The following is a 15,566-nucleotide window of genomic DNA, read 5'->3' on the forward strand; positions in this document are numbered from 1 at the left end:
ATCGTGTTGCCTGTCACGTGAGCATGTGATATATATGTGGGTGCAATGTCCTAGCCTGGCAAGGAACTCACACAGACAGCTTTAGTCTGTGTGAGCCAGAATGGAGGAGGCTGAAAGACATTACCAGCTGTCCCTGGGCCTGTTACACCCAGGAGATGGCAGTGGTGTAATAATAACCCACTGAGGAATTTTGAAAGAGAGCATAGACCCACCATTGCAGCGTGGAGTATATGCAAAATGTGAGTGCAGACTGGTAGAGGACTGGAGAGAAAAAGAGGCGTTCGTATCGGCATGGAGCCCTACAGATCACTGGGACTGTAGATTCCTCAGTGAACCCATGATATCCTCCCTGTTGCACCACTTTCTGATTTCTCCACCAATTGTCCTGCTGGCATGAGTTATCCTTTGATTGAACTGTAAATAAGTTTCTACAAGTAAAGGAACACTGCTGACCGTTCCCGGCTTTGCTATTTAAACTTACTCTGTGAGTGTGGACCATTTATTTCACTATCTGGATTCACCGCAGAAGAAGGAACGGTGGCGTCACTTGTGACAACAGATCGCCAAGGTATACCGCGTAGTGGGTTACCCTTTGAAAAGCCTACCCTCAGTTGCTTGGACGAGTCTGGTGCTACCCTCCGGGTGGGAGATGCTAGCGCCTTGTGACAAGGCCCAAACTCTACCCTGCTGTCTCCTGGGCTGAGGGCCCGCTCCTTGGACACTGCACCAGCATTATATTTTACCGTAATTTAAAAGTTTTTCACACAAGCGCTGTCCGCCCGCAATATAGCCGCTATTCATGCGCCTACACTGCTCTAAAGATCACGTAAATGGGCTAATTCTAACTACTTTGAAATAGCCCGTTCACACGATCCAAGACGTCCTATCTATGCGCACACCTCAGAGCTGACGTGCAAGCTTGCACTCACATGCCCTACCTTTTGTTGGATGCGCTAATTCAGAGTGTCTAACAATTGTTGATGTGAACACTTCTATAGGAACCACTTGGTTCCTATAGAAGTGCTTTCTGTGTGTGGCTACATGCGGGCAGATGGCGCTTGTTTGAACGAGAGCTTAATGTCTACCACATGTTCATCAGAATGATTCTTGACATCCCACTCTGAAGCCTTTTGTCAATGGCTTGTTTACATTCACAACATTCCCTTTCACCAGATCCTTTCCTTCTATCACACCAGTCTTGGTATACTCCCAACAATGTTACCTGAAAAAAACACACAAGGTTGGCAGATTTTGAAATCCTGACCCTTGCTAGTCTTGCACCAATGACCAAGCATTGCTCAAAGTTGCTCGAATCGCTCAATTTTCCCATTCTAATGTGGATTCCCACAGGCGAGTGCGATATTGGATAGAGAAACGCGGACTGATATCGCACTTGCGAAAGTGATGCATTTTGCAAGAAATGCGCATGAAAATCACATTTTGTTTCAATAGAAAAAAAAATAAATTGCATCACACTTTTTTTTTTTTTCCCATAGAAAATCATGGGCGATATCGCCCAAAAATAGGACATGCTGCAATTTTTCAATCTCGTACTATTAGCTCCTGTACATTAAGACAATAAAAATAATGGCTGATTACAACGCACAAGTTGTGTGCGTCTCGCAATAGCCTAGAACTCATGTGTTATTCTTGGCTATGTAAATATGCCTGAACTGATCCACAGAATACTTGCTAACCTGATTTTATGCTGCACTGTGGAACCACATGTCTGATTTCCATACTTTACTTTACTGATGGGAGGCACTTTTGACATCACCGTGAAAACACACGCAATATCGGGCCAAATTCCTCAGCCTGAGATCGAGCTCGCCTGTGTGTAGGTAGCCGAAAAGAAGGCTCCAATCATGCAAAAACAGCTCTCACTAATAAAGTGGCCATTCTGTGTACACTGGGTTCATTTTACCGAACTCGAAAAGTATTAGTCTAGCATCAAACGTATTTGCACGCACATATACATAGCGCCTTTGCGGAATGAGCTATGCTTTTTTTGTGTGCGCATTAACGTATCTTACTGTACATTTTGTGCTTGCAAGAACCACGATTGAAATGGCGAATTAGTCTTAATGAGTTCCAGACATCTTCTTTTTCTTACACAGTGTTTCACGCCTATCTTTGCAAATTGCACGCACATCCCCCACCTCCCTCCTCCCATTGATTTCTATGGGGACCTTTGGTGCACAAATAAGCGGAAAAACAACATATCCAACCAAAATTCCTTGCACAAAATATGCAAATGTGAACGAACCCATTGAAATCAATGTGCGCCCGTGTGAAGCCGGCCTTAGCAATGCACTAGCAAACAAAGTTTCTTAATGAAGCACAGGGCAATATTTACTGCAGAAGCCAAAATGATCTCATATCGACTGAGTTTCCATAAAAAGAGAACAAAAGGCCAAAGAGAAACAGATTTAAGGATGGTAATAACTTGGATAGGAAGGATAATGTTGTATCTTTTAAGCGTCTGAGCCATAAGGAGAGACGGAATATACTGATTTTTATTTATTCTCATTTGTCACCTCTCATTATATCCTGGCACTCTCTTCTCTTTAAATTGTGCCTTTTGAAATATGTTCTGTCTTCTTCCCTTTGCCTTCCACCCTCCCTGTTGTACCCTCCTTTCTCCGCTCTAATAATTACCCCCTCTTAGGCTGAGCTTCCAATACAATATGATGAGTCTTCACTATTAAACAATACATGCTGCTCCTGGCACTCTTCCCGCTATCAAATCAGCAAATGCTGGGCCGAGCTTGCGAGGAGGGGGCTGTTTAACTGTTTGTGTGTAATGGGCACCCTGGGCATTGAATGTATCTTGTAAAGACGGGCATTGTTTGCTGTATCGGCAAACGGTGCTCAAAATACAACACAATTACCGTAATCAGATCTATTCTAAAAAGCTGATTTATCATAAGATTTGCACTTGAGCTCGGATCCTTCAATGTGGTAGCAAAGGGTATTATCAAGTATAAATTGTTCCATATTTCATAGACTTTAATTCCCTCTTATGGGGATTCCTGAGCCTCTGTAAGCATCAGAATGCTTCCTCTCTCTAAAATAATCCCCGCCGTTCTTGGATGTCATGGTTTGTTCTGTTCATCTGGGACTATATCTGTCACAAAGGGGCTCAGTGCTATCAGCTCCACCTATCGCTCTCTGCAGAAATTGAGGCTTTATTTTAATAAGAAGGATTAGCAAAATTTAGTCACAGCGTTTAAAGCGGACATGGAGGACAATGACGACCTATGCTCTTTTCCGTACATGAGCAGAATATATATATTAGCATATGTAATAAAATAAAAACTAACATCTTTGTATTTTATAGCTTGCAAGAACCTGAAGCTCCTATTATTATCTTAAGGTCTGCAGGACTTTTTATTAGTTGCTTTTGGTGTTTTCGCTCGTAATATATATATATATATATATATATATATATATATATGTGTGTATATATATATATATATATATATATATATATACACACACACACACATATACTGTATATATATATATATATATAGATATATATATATATATAGATGCAAAAAAGAAAATATATATATGTATATATATATATATATATATATATATATAATTTTTTCTTTGGCACAGCCATATTGGGGGCGTAATAGGCTGAACTGGATGGACATATGTCTTTTTACAGCCTTAGGGCGCCCACCCACTGGCGTTTGCGATTTTCGTGCGTGAAAAACGCCGTGTTTTCGCGGCGTTTTCGCGGCTTTTCCATTGACTTTCATGGGTGCATTAGGAGAAAAATAAGGACACATATGCAACTGACAGTTCCTATGTTAAAAACGCAACGCAACGCAAAACACCAGTGGACAGGAACACATGTTATCTCTATGCCTGTGCAGGAAAAACGCAAAACGCAAAACGCAAACGCAGGTAAAAAAAACGCCAGTGGGTGGGCGCCCTCAAGCTTTATTCACATGGGCGATTTATTGCAGTGATTTTGCCGTGGTAAAACATCTTTTTGGGGCGTAAAATAGGACGGATGGAAAAAATAGCACATGCGGTGCGCATTCCAGTCAGCCGCTTTAATGCTGATCGGAGAAGATAGGACTGGACCTATCTTTGGCTGGAATAAGCCGGCCGGACCCATAGTCTCCTATGGGAGCTGCCAGAAAAGGAAGGTGTGGGGAGTTTAGCAGTGGCTCTGCTAAACTGCCTCCCCCTCTCCATCCCTTCCCGGCTACTGGCAAAGAGAGGGGATAGGAAATTAGCACACAAGCTCCCACCCTGTCTGGCCCCCTCCTCTTGCCGGCAGGGCCACAGAGGGGGCGGGAGTTTAACACGCTAGTTCCCGCACCCTCCCTTTGCCGGGGGCAGAATGTATATGCGCCGCAGTTCCGGCCATCTGAACAGGTGACAAAATGAGAGATGCAGCCTCGACTTAGTCGCAGCTGCATCTCATACATGTGATTTTCGGCAGAGATGTAGCTGTAACGCGTGCGGCTGAAAATTGCATAGCCCGTGTGAAGGAGTCCTTACAAACTACATAACTATAGCTTTTTAATGGGAGCTGCAGGATAGTAGGCATGAGGGCAGCTTCAGATAACCATATGCGCTAATGGATCAGAGATCTTGAGATCAGTTGCTGTTACCAGCTGGACCCAAATCTGCCTACCAAATGGTAGGAAAATGGGTCATAAAACTTGTAGGGCAATTATCAGCCAGCTATAAGGAATGCCTCACACACATGATTAGAATCTCATATGGATCCCTACTTGTAATCTGGAATCCCAAGACGAAGAATAGTTGTTAGATCCCTATGTCAGTGAGGCCACCTGGATAGTTGTGCAGCCGCAATTCTGACTCAACTGATGTCTTTCTTTTCCATCTACTCCCTCCCGATCCCTTGTAAAGGCTTCTCTTAATTTCAGTTGCCAGAGCTGTGAATGTGTCAAGTGGGCAGTCCCCACTGATTACTGTCAACGGGTGATATCAGACTTGATTGACAGTGAGCAGTGGGGACCATTCGCCTGGCACATATACACCGAAAATAAGAAAGGCCCACTTTAGAGGAACGGAGTGAGTAGAGGGAATACAGAGACATCATTGGAGCCAAAGCTATGCAGCCAGCCCCGCTAACATGAGGACATGACAGGTCCTCTTCAATTCACAAGAAGAGACAGCAACAATTTTAGCATCTATATTGGGTCAGTTCAAACAATTTACCTAATTCTATCCATTATTAGGTGCATGGTGATGCCTGTGAGATGACCAGTGCAGACCATTAAGTCATGCATCCCGAGTTACGTAAACTGTGGCCCTAGTGGTGCAAAGTGCTAATGCAGCCATAGGTGGTTATTTAGCACCAGATGGTCCATTACAGATTAATATGCCTCGTTTAACAGGGTCTCATTTGCACCCTGCATAATTTTGCTGTCAAAGTGAAATGTAATCATTACATTTTTCACAAACTGAGATGATCTTGCACATCTTTTCCAGTTGCTGTAAGTAACGTGCCCGTCTGCCTACCATGTGATTACTATAGAATGCAGGCAGAAGGAGAAACATCAGTATGTGTCCAACATTAGTCACACAGAGTGGAATAACCATCGTGGCTATATTGCTTGATGAATTCCTACTAATTAATGATATTAATTTAGGGCTGAGTGATTTTGCCAAAAATTAAAATCTCCATTTTTTAAAATTTATGGATGATTCTCAATGATAATCTCGATTTTCTTTTTTTTTTTGCTAAACGGGAAAAGAAAAAGAAAAACACAAAGTTGGGACCTCCAATGATCCTGAGAAAGGGGGTCCCATGTCATGTCCCCCTCTTGCCATCACTGTGGAATGCTTCTCCCACCAGCAGTGATGTCACTCTATATGGAGCATAGGACATGCATGTGTGGCCACCACTTGAGTCATTTCAATAGAGTGACTGAAATACCTCAGTGCTTGCCACTTGGCTATCTCCGGCAGTCCAACTGCAAATGAATGAAGTGTCATCACTCTTGTGCAACCAGCACTCCATTCAGTTCCTCTTCACTGTGGAGGCTGCAGTAAGTCTGCAGTTAGTAGGATGGTGAACACTGGCCCCTTGTTCTCGGGATCAATGGGGGGTCCTAGCTGTCAGATCTCCATGAGTCAGCAAGTTATCCCCTATCCTATGGATAAAGGATGAGGGCTCAGTCACATGGGTGTTTTTACGCGTGTAAAAACGTTCGCACTACATGCGTTAAAAAAAAAAACACGTGACCACATCGATTGCCACTCATATGTTCTATCTTTTGTAGGTGCAATTTTTTTTTTGACATGTGTAGTGCGAACATTTTTATGCATGAAAAAACGCCCGTGTGACTGAGCCCTAACTTGCGATTCTGGTACAAACTTTTTGAATTATAATTTTTTTTTTTCACATAAATAACGCTTTAACATACATGGTGTACGGTATAAACGACATGTTCATTTTACTCTATAGGTCAATAGATACCCAAATTGTATACTTTACTGAATGGTATATAGATCTATATATACGCCCTGTTTTTCTGTGCAGCCAGTAAAGCATACAATTTGCTACAGTGTTAGAGACTGTCTGTCCGCTGTCTCTAATACTATGTCCTTGTCTACCTAAAACTGAACCTTTCAAAAACTGACCTACTGGTGTTCCCGCCCTCCACTAACCGACCTCATCCTGACATCTCCATCTCAGTGTGTGCCACCACCATAACTCTCAGACAGCACGCCCGCTGCCTTGGGGTTATATTTGACTCCGATCTCTCTTTTACCCCCTACATCTAAGCTCTCACACGAACATGTCAGCTGCACCTCAAAAACATCGCAAGAATCCACTCTCTTCTCACCGAAAACACACTAAAAATGCTCACTGTTGCCCTCATCCACTCTCGGCTTGATTATTGAAACTCGCCAAACCATCCTGATTGTCCAGCCACTACTCCGACTACTCTGCCCTGTGCCAGTCACTGCACTTCAGAAAGGCATTCCACATCCTCTAAACCAAACCCTCTTTACCCCACCTGATAACATGCTCCCTGTCCTATCGACTGCAATCCCTGCCAGCCGCAATCAACAACCCCTGCAATCATACCAATTCAGCCACTATACGGCCCAATTTGACTATTATCTATGTGTATATCACCCCTCACTCTCCACCCCGCCATACCGTGCACATCTCCAGCCCTTTACCTTCTGTATCACCCTATTAGTTGTAGTATGTAAGCTCGTTGGAGCAGGACCCTCACCCCTCCTGTCTCCATCAACCGATTACTACATGTAACTGTGGTTTTGTTTCAGTTCCCCCTGTCTTGTAAGCACTGCGGAATATGTTGGCGCTATATAAATAAAGATTATTATTACCTATACCATGATCTAGGAGCCAGAATTTGTTCTTTATTTTAAAGGGGTTGTCCCGCGGCAGCAAGTGGGTCTATACACTTCTGTATGGCCATATTAATGCACTTTGTAATGTACATTGTGCATTAATTATGAGCCATACAGAAGTTATAAGAAGTTTTTCACTTACCTGCTCCGTTGCTAGCGTCCTCGTTTCCATGGAGCCGACTAATTTTCGCCGTCTAATGGCCAAATTAGCCGCGCTTGCGCAGTCCGGGTCTTCTTCTTATCTCAATGGGGCTCCGTGTAGCTCCGTGTAGCTCCGCCCCGTCACGTGCCGATTCCAGCCAATCAGGAGGCTGGAATCGGCAATGGACCGCACAGAAGCCCTGCGGTCCACCGAGGGAGAAGATGCCGGCGGCCATCTTCAGCCGGTAAGTAAGAAGTCACCGGAGCGCGGGGATTCAGGTAAGCGCTGTGCGGATTTTTCTTTAGGTCCCTGCATCGGGGTTGTCTCGCGCCGAACGAGGGGGGGGGGGTTGAAAAAAAAAAACCCGTTTCGGCGCGGGACAACCCCTTTAAGGGCTCAATTTTTTGCAAGACAAGTTTACTCTTTCATTGATACCATTTTGGGGTTCACATTACTTTTTGATCACTTTTTATTGTAGGTTTAAGGAGTTGATGAATACAAAAAAACAACTCTGACATAGTGAGTTTTTTCTCTTTGCCTTTTATGTATACTGTTCACCATGTGATAACAATGGTGTTATCCTTATTCTGTGGGTCAATGCGATTCTGGTTACCCCCCCCCCCCCAAAAAAAAAAAATATATATATATATATATACCTACCGTAAGTTGTGCATTTGGTTTTCATCTGCAATGATCTGCATTATGGTTCACAAATAGAACCTACCTTATACAATGAAACAAGTATCTACCTTGTATAATCTTTATAAATAATATGTTATACATTAAACGAAGCCTGAGACTAGCTGGGAAACGGGAAACAATAGGGAAGTTAACACTGTTCATACAAGAAAATCTAGTTAATTATGAATCTGAGAGCGAATGTTCTCTGGCTGAGCGCTTGTAGCTGTGGCTTTAACATATGAGTGCACCTTTAACTTCAGGACTTTTCCCTTGGAGAACTTAATGAAGGCGCCGATTATTTATTAGAAGTCTGAACTGAGTTATTGATTAACAAATAATTCTTCCACCTTGGTGTAAACAGCGACCTATCACATGACCTTGTAGTAATAGCGTTCTGACAACATGAATGTGGTCTCCACCTGACCTCTCCTGTTCTCATCTCTATTCATGGTATACCTGGAGTGCATTCTTGAAGGACCTGGGACCACCACTGCTGAATGTAATGAATACCAAGTATTGCATAAATGGCCGACTCTATAAGAAATAATGCCTTTATTTTTCCCATAGAGTTCTAATAAGACTAGTTGCTAATATTCCCTTATTTCTAGGGAGTGTCCTAAGCTTTACAGGATTCTTCTAATTGACAGAATGGCTTCTGTTGCCCAAAATTCCATTATGATCTTTCTTGTACATGATTGAAACTGAGCGAGTCAATTAACAAACTTTTCTCTTTCGGCATAAAATAGTTAATGCATGATTTGGCAGCGGGAGTTTCTGTACAAATGTTTTATTGTTTCCATAATGAATCACTCCTGATGAGGTCAGAGGAATGCATTTAAAAAAAAAGATAACTTACCAAAGTTTATTCCCATATATAAAACATATAGAGAGAGTTGGAAACATACATAATTTCCAACGCCGGTCTCAGTATAATTTCCCGATGCATGATGCCTCCCGGTACTTCCGTTTTTCTGTACAGAAATGTATGCCAGATCTGGCCTGGTGTAGATTTCTGGCATAATGTATGCCAGTTTCAGACACAAGTTATATATATATCTGTCAGTTCGGGGCGGCCACACACCTCCTGACAAGCCCTCCTGACTTCAGTCATAGCAGCGGTCCCATGGGACTTATAGACATGCGGAAAGTGGATTTCTCACATGCTGCTCTTCAACTTTGCAATTGGGTTTTACTCTCTATCTCTTACAGGGGCACAACAGCAAATTGAAATCCATTTTCTGGGACCCCCAGGGGTCCATGCACCATACCATAGTGTAGTGCACCCATTCCTTCGTATTCAAGAACCCTATTGTTATTTCAATATAGGACCTCCGTATTGATGGTTGCAGGTTCAATCCCCACATGTAGCCGACTCAAGGCTGACTCAGCCTTCCATCCTTCCGAGGTCGGTAAAATGAGAACCCAGCTTGGTGGGGGGTAAAAGATAATTGGGGAAAGCAATGGTAAACCACCCTGCGAAAACAGTCTTGTGAAAAGACATCACATTGTGACATCACCCTAGGAACCAGTCATGACTCAATAATTGCACCAGGGGACTTTAACCTTTGCCTATTGAGATATAGCGCTGGATCTTTTTGACTACGTCTTGCATAGTTTTCTGTTGACATTTTTACCGATACTATAGAAGAAACTGAAGGAATACTGGGTGGAGGAGGCATATATAGGGAACAGAAAACTAGAATAGATATAACTCTACTCTTAACTATAAAGTATCCAGATTTTGTTCTGCAAAGGACTTCTATACCAAATGAAAGCAGTGAAGTCCATGCATGGGTGGTATCAGGGGCGTAACTATAGAGGATGCAGGGGATGCGGTTGCACCCGGGCCCAGGAGCCTTAGGGGGCCCATAAGACCTCTCTTCTCCATATAGGGAACCCAGTACTATGAGTAAAGCATTATAGTTGGGGGCCCTGTTACAGGTTTTGCATCAGGGCCCAGAAGCTTCAAGTTACGCCTCTGGGTGGTATTTCTACTTTCCTATTACCTTATGGTCACTGGGCATGCAGAGTCATTTACTGGAGATATACTGGAGAGGTTAACGTGTGTTTTCCTTTATATGGATGTTGAGTCCATGGTATGAATCATAGTCATTCTTTCCAGACATTATGATTTTTCACAGCATCAAATGCAGAGTTGTCATTACTGAAACGCTCCTCAGAATCAAATTCAAATATAATAGTGCTATGTTCCCATTTGGTGGTGCATCAGCACTGTGTACATCACTGTCAGTAACAAGACACCCACATAGAACTACATGACTTATGTTTCCATACTAGGTGAGTTAACACATTCACACTAGTAATGTAATGTAGAAATGTACTAATTAGCTACAAAACAAACCCCATAACGTTTCCTACACTTGAGTGCAGATTTTTTTTCCTTAAACATTTCTGGGAAATGTTCTTATAGTCTGACTGTTTCTTACGGAAAACCTCATCATGTCAAAATAAAAAAAACACAACGGCCCCTCAAACCCACATAGTACACTGCTGTCATGGAAATGGGAAGCAAAAGAATACTGTACATTGTCGGTAATTCAATGTGTTCTATACCTCTTTTGATGCACCCCATGATTCTATTTGCCTTGGCAGCAGCTGCCTGACACTAGTTGCTCCAGTTACATTTACGGTTAACTAAAACCCCCAAGCCATTTTCCATGTCAGTCTTACCCAGTGGTTTCCCATTTAGTGTGTAATGGTGACATGTATTTCCTCTGCCTATGTGCAGAACCTTACATTTATCAGTGTTAAACCTCATTTGCCACTTTTCTGCCCAAATCCTCAACTTATCCAGGTCCACTTGCAACTGCATTCTGTCCTGTTATTTTAATCACTTTTCATAATTTTGTATCATCTACACATATTGATATTTTACTGCACAATCCTTCTACCAGGTCATCAATAAATATATTAAAAGGAATGGGGCCCAATACTGCCCCCTGTGGTACCCCACTGGTAATGGTGACCCAATCAGAGTATGTACCATTTATAACCACCCTCTGCTTTCTATCACTGACCAGTTACTTACCCACTTACACACATTCTCACCCAGACCAAGCATTCTCATTTTATACACCAACCTTTTATGCGGCACAGTATCAAACGCTTTGGAAAAGTCCAGATACACAAGATCCAATGACTTTTCCCGGTCCTGGTTTGACAGGAGGAACCCCTCATAAACCCATGCTGATATGGAGTTATACAGCTATCTTCCTTGAGGTCCTCCAGGATAGCATCTCTTAGAAACCCTTCAAACATTTTACCCACAATAGAAGTAAGACTTACCGGCCTGTAGTTTCCAGGTTCACTTTTTGACCCCTTTTTGAATATCGGCACCAGATTGGCTACGTGTCAATCCAGTGGAACAGACCCCATCACTATAGAGTCCTTAAATATCAGAAACAAGGATCTGTGTATCACATTACTTAATTCCCTTAGAAGAGGGAAGTGTATGCCATCAAGACTATTTTAATCTTTTTAAGGCGACAATAGAAGCTTTTGTTAAAAAACAAGCGGAATGAAGTTATTACAGAAATGTTGGATCACCTAACTCTTGCTAAGGATATGTGCAAAGCTAACGTGCAAAGAATATTATAAAAATCTTTTATAAATCACAAAAATCAGCAATACATCTCAGTTATAAAGCATTTGCTAGTCTCACTGAACATTGCAACCCAGCAGTAGTGGTCGCCAGTCCAAAAGTAGCGTAAATATTGTCTGCAACTGGTGCATTAATATGTATTTCACTGGTGTTGGCTTGAGGTTGCATATTTTTAACTGGCAAGCCTGCACTTAAGTCACTATCCTTTTGCACACCTCAGTTTTTTTCTGAGGTCGCACCTCACTTACGTATCTCCGGTGTGTTTGGCATACTAGCATAGTTGAAGTCTTTAGAGGTTTATTGGAGGGTACTCCGATGCACAAGGCTGCAGGATGATGTGGACCCTATGTAGCAGTCTCTCTATTGTAGTCCCTGCAACTTTTACACAGGAGCAATCATTGCCCAGTGAAAAGAAACAGAGCAGGCTGGGTGATCGTGCCAGCCTGCCTGTCTCCATTCACAGTAAACAGGCAGTCATTCATAGATAAATAACTGTCTATTTTTATGGGCAGATAGTCATTTGATTTTTATGCCTGCACAATCCAAACGACGAATGAATTATTGTTTGTTCATTCAGATTGTGCAGGTGTTTACACTGAATGATTATCTTTTAAATTCTGACGTTCCAGATTGTAATTGCCCTTAGACCAGGGGTGTCAAACTCATTTTTTACCAAGGGCAACATTTGTGTGCGTAATATGTAGTTTATAGAGTCCATTGACTTGAATGGATTTTTTTAACTTGTGTATATTTTTTCACACAATGTGTGATTCAATGAAGAAATATCTGGCATGGTGTTATATTGGTGCCCATTATGCACAGCAATAGGCCATCAGAGTGAATGGACCGGTGCATATATGCAATGAATACACAGGAAATTTGTAGACTATTTCAATGGGCCTGTCTGCGTTCTTTTTTGTGTGCACAAATATGCAGTGTATTAGCGCATTAAAAACATGACGGAGTGGACAAAAAATGCAGGCGTTAGAGATTTTCGGTTGCACAAATATACTGCGTATCTACGTAACCGAAATGCCCTTACATCCGTGTGAACAAATCCTAATAGGAACCCCGATAGTGGTTGCAGTAGTAATAGTAACCCCCATATTGGCCATAGTAGTAATACTGATCCCCAAAGTGGCCCGAGTAGTAATACTGACCCCCAAAGTGGCCCTAGTAGTAATTCTGGTCCCCATAGTGGCTGCAGTAGTAAGTGACCCACTTAGTGGCCCTAGTCGTAACAGTATCCTCCATTGTCACCCTTACAGTAATAGTTTAATCTATATTGGCCCCAGTAGTAATAGTGACCCCCATAGCAATCCCAATAGTAATAACAACCCCCCTATTGACCTCTTGCTGGGCAGCATCCCTACAGGCCTTCCACTCACTTACCCTGCAGTTCTGGTCCACTGGCAGTCACTGGTGAGTCTGTGACTGCTGACCTCTCCCCTTGGCATCTGCGCTGTGTACAGGATGGCACACACAGATGGTGGAGGAAGAGGTCATCAGTCACAAATTCTTCACTGCTCTGCTGGACCAGAGCTGCAAACTGTGGAGTGCTAGTTAGGTTGTTGCACATCCACTGGGGCCACATAAAATGAGGCAGCGGGCCAGATTTGACCCCTGGGCCTTGTGTTTGACGTGTGCTTTGTACAGTCAATTTTTACTTCCGATCACAACCAACATGCTTCCCTGAGAGTTAAAAAAGAAGGTAAAGGATAATGGCCTGAAATTTGTCATCCGTAATTTCAATGTCACCTAACTCCCCCTATTGACACTAAAGTGCGACTTAAACCCAGCGGCCAAATACCTTGATTTATTGACCCTCTTGAAAGACGGGAAAAGAAAATGCTTCTTCTAACATCACTTTTAAATAAAACCGTTTGTTGCCTGGAAACCTGGAGCTCGGGGTGTTTAAATTCCTCCGTTGAAGCCTACGGGTTGTCACATAGGGACTTATTCGTACACAGATCCATCACATAAGACTTTTACAGAAACAAGGTCACAAATGAGGCTGTCACAGGCAGATCTGGTTGCAGCTATAAATTTTCATTAAGTCCAGTAACCAAGAGCAGCAAAACATTAAAGTACAAAATTCGCTCTCTAATGTCTTCTTGCCGTTGCCCGTGTAACTTAGACAGGCTGTTGGCATTGCTCGAATCATTTCTAGCTACGACCCGTTTTCTCTCTTCGGCTCAGAAGCTCCACCTGTTTCTTATTTTTAAGGCCAGTGATGAATCATTTGAGAAATATAGCATTGCTATCACTTTCTACAGAACGTTCTCTCATACTGGAAGATACAGATGGAGTTGGCGACTCTAGTGGATTCTGCATAGGAATCTCCCAATAGCTCGGATAACTACCACAGCTGTCTACAGCTGACATGCAGGTCTCATTCACACTTTGTAGCACGCACCAGTACCCATGTAACATTCCTACACTGACAGCAACTTCATAGACCGCAAAGGCTCTGGGCAATATTAGTCCATGCCTGTAGGGCATAGCTTAGTGACAGGACTATTGAGAGTCAGTTCTACATCATCAGTGGTTCTATGGACTGTGCAATAAGTGCAGCGATGACTAGAGACTGGTGGTACTCCGCAAAATGAATGACAATACAAGGCTGCATAGAGTGGGTTAAATGGCCACAGCTGTCCTTTATTGGAATTACAAATTAATCATATATATTATTATATCTAATGCTATTCTAGCAGTAACATATTTAAAGCAATTGTAAACTATTTATACCCTATCAGGGCAGGTAATCAATAGTAGATCAGTGGGGGGTCTGCCACCCAGAACCCCAGTGGAGTAGATGTTTTCCAGGTTGTGCACTGAATTGATTTTGGTGAGAGGAAGACAGCTCCGTTCTTTCTGCACTGGCCAGGCTTGGTATTGCAAGCCAAGTTCCTATTAAAATGAATGGGAATTTGGCCTGAAATACTAAGCCTGGCCACTGCAGTAAAAATGGAGCTGTCAGCTCCCCGCCAAAATGAGTTTAGTGCTTGAGCTTGCTGGCCTGGGCACACAGCTTTTTGGCAGGGGTTCTGGGTGATTGACCTCTGCTGATCTACCAGCGTATTGATGATCTGTCCTAAGGATAGTTTAGAACCAGACAACCCCTTAAGCTCTTTGAGCCTTTCATGATCAAGGGTTATTGATTCTGCTGTGTTCAGGTCACATTCTGTAGTCATATCACTCCCACTTTCAAAAAAATTATCATTTTCTTATTTTTACATTGATAGGGCTGTGTGAGAGCATGTTGTTTTTAGAGGTTGGGTGACCAACAAGGCACAATTCTGGCATTGCATTATTTTCTGATGGTGTTCACTATGTGAGATTGACAATGTGATATTTTAATAAATAGGACTTTTACGGATCCAGCTCTACCAATTTTACATTTCTTTTATTTTTTTATGCGACCACTGGGGAAAGGTTTTTTTTTTACTTTTACATTTTTTTATGATAATTTAAAAGTTTTTATTTTAGTTATGGTTACTTTTTTTCTTTTTTTTTGTACCCATAACATTATAAATTTTAAACCACAACCACACATACCCTGCACTAGGTATGTGTGGTTAGGATGTATATAGCTGTATGTACTGGAAGGGGTTAACATGCAAACCCCAGAAAGAGATATAGACATTATAATCTTAAATAAGTCGGCCCATACTTGTTAAAATAAGTCAGCCCAACCACTTGGGCAGCCATAAACATCTCCAGAGCACCAAGACA

The sequence above is a fragment of the Eleutherodactylus coqui genome, chromosome 10, assembly GCF_035609145.1.
Source record: "Eleutherodactylus coqui strain aEleCoq1 chromosome 10, aEleCoq1.hap1, whole genome shotgun sequence".
Taxonomy (NCBI): domain Eukaryota; kingdom Metazoa; phylum Chordata; class Amphibia; order Anura; family Eleutherodactylidae; genus Eleutherodactylus; species Eleutherodactylus coqui.